This window comes from Catharus ustulatus, chromosome 2, assembly GCF_009819885.2.
Source record: "Catharus ustulatus isolate bCatUst1 chromosome 2, bCatUst1.pri.v2, whole genome shotgun sequence".
Taxonomy (NCBI): Eukaryota; Metazoa; Chordata; class Aves; order Passeriformes; family Turdidae; genus Catharus; species Catharus ustulatus.
The window spans coordinates 90,771,103-90,777,242 of NC_046222.1; the positions used below are offsets into that span (position 1 = coordinate 90,771,103).

General features: G+C 38.9%; 1 protein-coding gene across 1 annotated transcript in view; it reads right to left on the minus strand.

Annotated features, from left to right (window-relative positions):
* Positions 1–5,925, minus strand: part of JADE3 (jade family PHD finger 3) — a 47,177-nt gene extending 41,252 nt beyond the window's left edge. The window contains exon 1 of the mRNA XM_033052388.2: positions 5,873–5,925. The gene's annotated coding sequence lies outside the window, so the exon portion shown is untranslated. The remainder of the gene's footprint in view (positions 1–5,872) is intronic.
* Between the last annotated feature and the right edge of the window lie 215 nt (positions 5,926–6,140).

Sequence of the window (6,140 nt, forward strand, 5' to 3'; positions counted from 1 at the left end):
TACAAAAATGGACCAGGTCCTCACACCCTATGGTAAGATGGGCAAACAAGGGGCTGGCTGCCCAGAGGGTTTGACAACCAAAGACTGCCACGTGCCCTGTACCTACAAGCAGACTGCAGTCACAGGCATGCCAAGCACTGGTGAGAAACAGCAGCAGCACACACTTCACCAATATGACTGAGCAGAAAAACCTCTGAGCGCTTAGCTGGGCTTTCTATTTTAAGAACTGTTATGATTCACGTTACCTTGGCTCTAAGTGTTTTTCAGTCTTCACCATATCTACCCCCATGACAAGCTCATATGAAGCAAGCACTGAAAGCCCTGACATTTCAGAGCTGCAGAGCAGCCATACATCATGCTGGAGCCTCTGGCATCAGCAGGCAGCTGCACCCAGGTCTCCCAAGCGCATATTCTGTGACCTTGCCACTCACCACCCTTCCTGCTGATGAACATGTGGAAACAAACAGAAGAAAAATCAGAAAATTCCCTGTGATGCACTAAGTATTATTCTGCTGTTGCACACTGATGAAAGTGCAGGGAGAGGGGAGATGGGGACAAAAAAAACCCCATAGAAGTGTCACTACTTAATTGAAAATTAAGCAATAACCAGTATCAGACTAGTCCAAGTGAAGCCCCACTTTGTCCCATCTGCCTGATGCTGCCAGCAGTTGCCCACTTGTATCTTTTTCTGTACTTCAGCTGTACTAATGCACGCTTTCATGACAAAATAAGGTTCAGGATAGGATATTATCAAAGAAAGAATCTAGAAACGTATGCACTATTTGGGATTATGAAAAACAACTTTTCAATTAACTTATATCCTGCAAAACACTTGCTTAAAATAATAATTTGTTTTGTACTTGTTAATAAATATACTAAAGTAGGTTTCACTGTTCTTGTTTTGTTCTTTTCAATTCTCAAATAAAAGAATCAACAACAGTAGCTTGCATTAAATACTTTATCTGTTTTGACTCATTTTTTCCTTACTTAAAATGCTTTGAAGAAGCTGACCAAATTTTGCACCACCAACAAAACCTCAAGGATTGTAAAAGACAGAAAACATCAATATGCATCCTTATACCCTACTCAGAGAAAGTAAGAACACAAATATTTTCCTGCAGGAAACATTAGGTTAATAACTTCTTTCCTTATCTGACAAGAAATGGCTGTCATTTACAAGCTGAAATAAACAATCTGGATGTTAAAATTTTCCTCAAATACAAAGAGTGTACTGAGGATCATTGGATACTAACAATTAAAGGGAACGTACTGTCACAGCCAGAACTCTAAATAGTATTTAGAATATTTCAAATCACTGGTTGAATACTAACACTCTACTACACTCTACTTTCTAGCATTTCACATAACATGTATATATGCAAGTGCATCATTATTTTGTGTCTCCAAGTCAAAATATCACAGCATGACAAAACAGTTTCTATTAGGTTTCTTAAAACACTTTTTAGTTTAAAAAAACCTCTTGAAGAGACAAAAAATCTGTCTTAATAACTAATGATTTAAAATTAATTTTAATGTCTGGTCAATTAATGTTATGTACTACAATCTAGTATACAGCACATCAAAGGACACAGAGAGTCTTTTAGTCAAAAAGATTTAAAAAAATAAATACTATTCCAGGTTTCTCTATATCACCAAACTGACATGGGGAAAAAACATTACGAAAGAGATACTGTGGTCAACTGATGTTTGTCCATTTTTGTGTACAAAGTAGAGGAAAAAAAAAGTATTTTTCTCTGTCATAACATGAGCTGGAGCGATGACTAAATAAATAAGAATTGTCTACTGGGGCTGATGCTACCCTGAAAAGAGGAAAGGATGATTATATTGGCCCAAGGTTTCCAAACTTTCACATCTTGTTTGGGAAAACAGTCAAGATATGCATCCTGAAAACGAGGTAAGGTTCAATTTCCCATCAAATGGCCAAATTGAGGCCAAAGTACTTTTATATTTTTTAATGAGGGGACACAGTGATCAGGACTGACAATTAACAGTCCTCTAAATTCCTCCTTCTTCTGTCCTCTGGAAATAAACAAGATTTAAATGAGTAAGACTAGACCATCACTATTCTACTGTTCCTAGTAGAAAATATGTCCTTCTCAAGCTGTGCTGATGCAGGTGGCTTTTTTTGGCACAGGAGAAAAGGTGCCAACCCACAAGGTGGATCACAAAGAACATGGGGACTTGAACGGGTGGACTCTGAAAGTAGAGAAGAACACTCCATCCCCTGAGGATAAGGAACTATCACAGCTGACCTTCCAAAGCTGCCAAGGTGTGAGGTAATGAGTCTGCCTGAAGCAGTCCCTTGTCCACTCTGCACTACTCTACTGGCAAGAATAAAATGTCTACAAGTCATGAAGTAGGAAGGTGTTTCACCACATGTTTATTCATATGGTAAGAGCTACAAGATGCTGCAGCTGCTGCAACTGAACCCCATGCTGCCAAGAGCAGTACTAAAATCTCTGCTGAGAAATAGGAAAAGAGGTTCCAACTGAAAGAACAACTATGAAACGGAACAAACCAAACCACCTTCACAGCAGCATCACTCTTAAGACTTCCACGATGCAATGCAAAACCAGCAGCTGATATGTTTTGTATATGCAATTCCACCTGGTCAGAGGTATTCACAGACCTGTAAAGAAGCTGCCTTCTCTGCAGGCTCTTACCGCGCCCAGCTGCAGGACATGGGGGAGACTGCAGCTGTACCAGCTACCAGGGCTCTGCAAAGGAGAGAAGGCACAATCAAGCCTGCTTGGACTGGGGCAGAATAAAGCCACCCCAGACTCCAGCCATCCATCTGCCCAGCTCTGCAGCATCAAAAGTGACTGGCTGCTCACACAGGAGCTGTGATTTGGGAGCAGATCACAGATCAGGTATGTGAAGCTGCTCCCTCAGACACCCCTGCCAGTGAGTCTCAGTGTTGTTGGCCTATCCCAGCACTGACTATGGTTTCCAGTTAACACATACACAGCACTTGTGAGACACTTCTACATCTGAAGACAATGAAAACACACACATTAATTGAATAGCTTTTAAAATACCATACTTGGACATTGTCAAACCACCAGTAGCAAACTACTGTAGGAGGAAAACAGCACATTGATGAAAGAGAGGTATCTTTCTGGTAAGGCCCAAGAGCAGCAGTGACAAGCACCGACACAAGCCTGTCTGGTTTCATTTGCTACATCCACTCAGCAACACAGAGAAAGCTTTATGGATGAGCAACATTAGTGGATCACTCATTCAGGCTAAGAGCAAGGCAGTATCTTCTAGCTCCCCCAACACCATCAGAGAAGTATTTGCAGAATGCTAACCCCCAACTACAGCTCTAAGCAAAGTTTGCCATGGCTTTAGGGTGAGAGATAAAACAGACTGAGACTATCTGTTTTAAGTGGCAAAGAGAAGCAACAGAATAAAGAGACTACTCACAACTTCTCATGGCCCAGGGGACAAGGAAAACAAAAAATTACAGAAGAAATTTCAAGGGAAAGTAATTAAGTGAAGAAAAAAAAAGTCATTATGTACAAAATTACTTTGAGAAACTCCATGCTACAGCATATTGCAAGAGCTTGAAAAGCAAACAGATTGAAGAAAATTAGGCAAAATGGAGAACAAAGGCTATTAAACACAATGTCAAGTCAATCTGCTGGAAATTCCAAAATCAAAGTTTTACAAGAAACAGAGTCAACAGAATTTTATAACGCTTTCTTTCCCTAGGTGTCCACTGCTGACCATTATCAGAGACAGCAACTGGCCTAATTGAGTAATGTAAATAATCTGAAACTACAAATACTCATAGCCTATTAATTCCTCTCTGGGATATGGATCTGTTTTTTAATTCATCACTTCCTAACCTGACCTCTGTGGACTACAGATCAGATGGGTGTCTAGAAGACTGTGATAAATATTGAAATGTTTATCAGATAAGATTTTGATTGTGATGAGAATAACCAGCAGAGATTCTGACACTCGACATACTGTTGCCCTTAAAGTTTGTTGATTGCAGTTCACAGAACTATTCTGGCCAAAATTATTAAGTAAAAGACTAGATCATTCCTAGTATACTTGAGTTGTTGATTTTTAGTTTTCCTTTTTTAAGGAGAAATCAAATAAAGAGTTGTACAAATACAGTCTACATCCACCTTTGGGCCCTATCCACTTGAGATTTTCTTTTGGGTTCTCTTCTATTCTGTAGAGATTCAATCCCTTTAATAACTAGACTTCCAATTCTATGTCTCAAGTTTAAGAATCCACTACACTTTCATTTTCTTATGGTTTCCAAATCTGGATAACTAACAGTGCTCTCATGTGATTCTTACAGGTTTATTATCTCAAACCTTTCCAAGATATACATCTGAAGTTATTCTGTCTCTCTCCTGCCTCATAAGGAAATAACCCAAAACCTCCAGCCAGCACTGTAGTGCTGCACACTTGAATTCTACAAGCTATATGCTTAAAAATGTACTTAAACTACTTAGAAAAATGTAACCATGCTTAAACCTTTGCCTCTAAATCCCAAACATGATAGTGATCCATCTCATCCGAGCCATTAATTTCACTGGTGAAATCTGTCTGAGGTCATCTTTTCCAACTGCAATGGCAAAACACAATGCATTGTAGCTCTGCTAACAGTACAGAATCAGGTGGGAGGAGAGGCTGACTCTGGTTTTGTGTAGAAAAGAATTGCTAAGCCCTGACCCCTCGAAGACAAAGCAATGGTGCAAGAGTGGTCAAGGCCAAAGCTCTATTTGCAGAAAATCAATGGGTTATGCACAATAGCAGCTGCACTCAGATGTTCACAGCTCAGTTGGGAGTCTGTAGATCTGGTCTCTAAATTCAGAGTATTTGACGTTGAAAATGAGGGGAAAAAAAATCCCAAAAATCAGTCCTCCCCTCTCCCCCTTTAAAAAAAAAAATTAAACAGTCAAAACACAAGCAAGCTTTGAACTAAAATTCTTGAAATTGAGATAAGTGAATCCCTTCTCTTTGCCACTCCTTATGATCTTTGGTAGTCAGCCAAATGGCTCAGCTTAGCTTCACTTTCCACATCAGCCCAAAAGTTGAATAAGTAATAAAACTTGCATGAGGAGAGGGCTTTATAATCACATTAGAGACATGCAAGGGAGACTGGTTACCTCGGTTCACCGGACAGCTTGAACAAAGTTTCATAATGAGGGACAGGTGTTGGCACCAATTAGGAACACTCAGCTCACTGCTGACATTGGCCCCTCAAAGCATTGACTGCACTTTAATCCTCTAAGCCACATAAAAGAAAAGTAGAGTGGGCAGACAAAAAAAAAAATCTAAAAATGCCTCTGCAGAGGATTGAAATATTTTTGCTTACTTAAGGGAATAAAATAGAAGTGTCACAAAGCTGCAGAAAGTTCACTATGAAGTATCTTGAGAATATCAAGAATCTAAATCTTCTGCACAAGCAGAGTATTTAAGAAGGGTATCACCATGTATAGTATGCATTCTTCACAACTATCAGAATTTATATCCAGAAAAGAAGCACAGAAGAAAAAGGAATAGAAGCAGCACTTGTAAATATTGAGTTAACGTAAAATTATTCCATCTATGCCTACCAGCATTTCAAGCACTATGGGATGCATGACAGAGATTTTAACTGAGATTATTAAGGAGTACTGCAGGCTGAAATGTTACTGTTAACAGCTTCTTTTATTACTTCCTTCCCTTTAAAAGACTTTACATTCCTTTAAAATTCAGAAAGCTTTCATTTAAAAGGTGATATCTGAAAGTTGAAGGTATATAGATTCAATTTACACATTGTAAACACCAACACACACACACATTTATTTATTTATTTTTAAGTATCAGTTCCTCCTTCACTTACATGCCAGGTCATGAGGTAGATGTTTTCGCTTCAGCTGATCACATCACAAGCTCCTAAAAAAATGAAAGGAGTGCTTTTAGGTAGAAGGAGTGACATCAGGCATTTCATGTTTGAGCTACAATTTAAATTTTGGCAAGTAAGTGAAGGTTGCATTTTATTTTTATTGCAACTTTCCCAAGTAAATTATATGCCCAGAACATAAAGCCTTAAATTCCACAGTTCTCATTTGATATGTGGAAAAATGAAACATATCAGCTGTATGTGCACA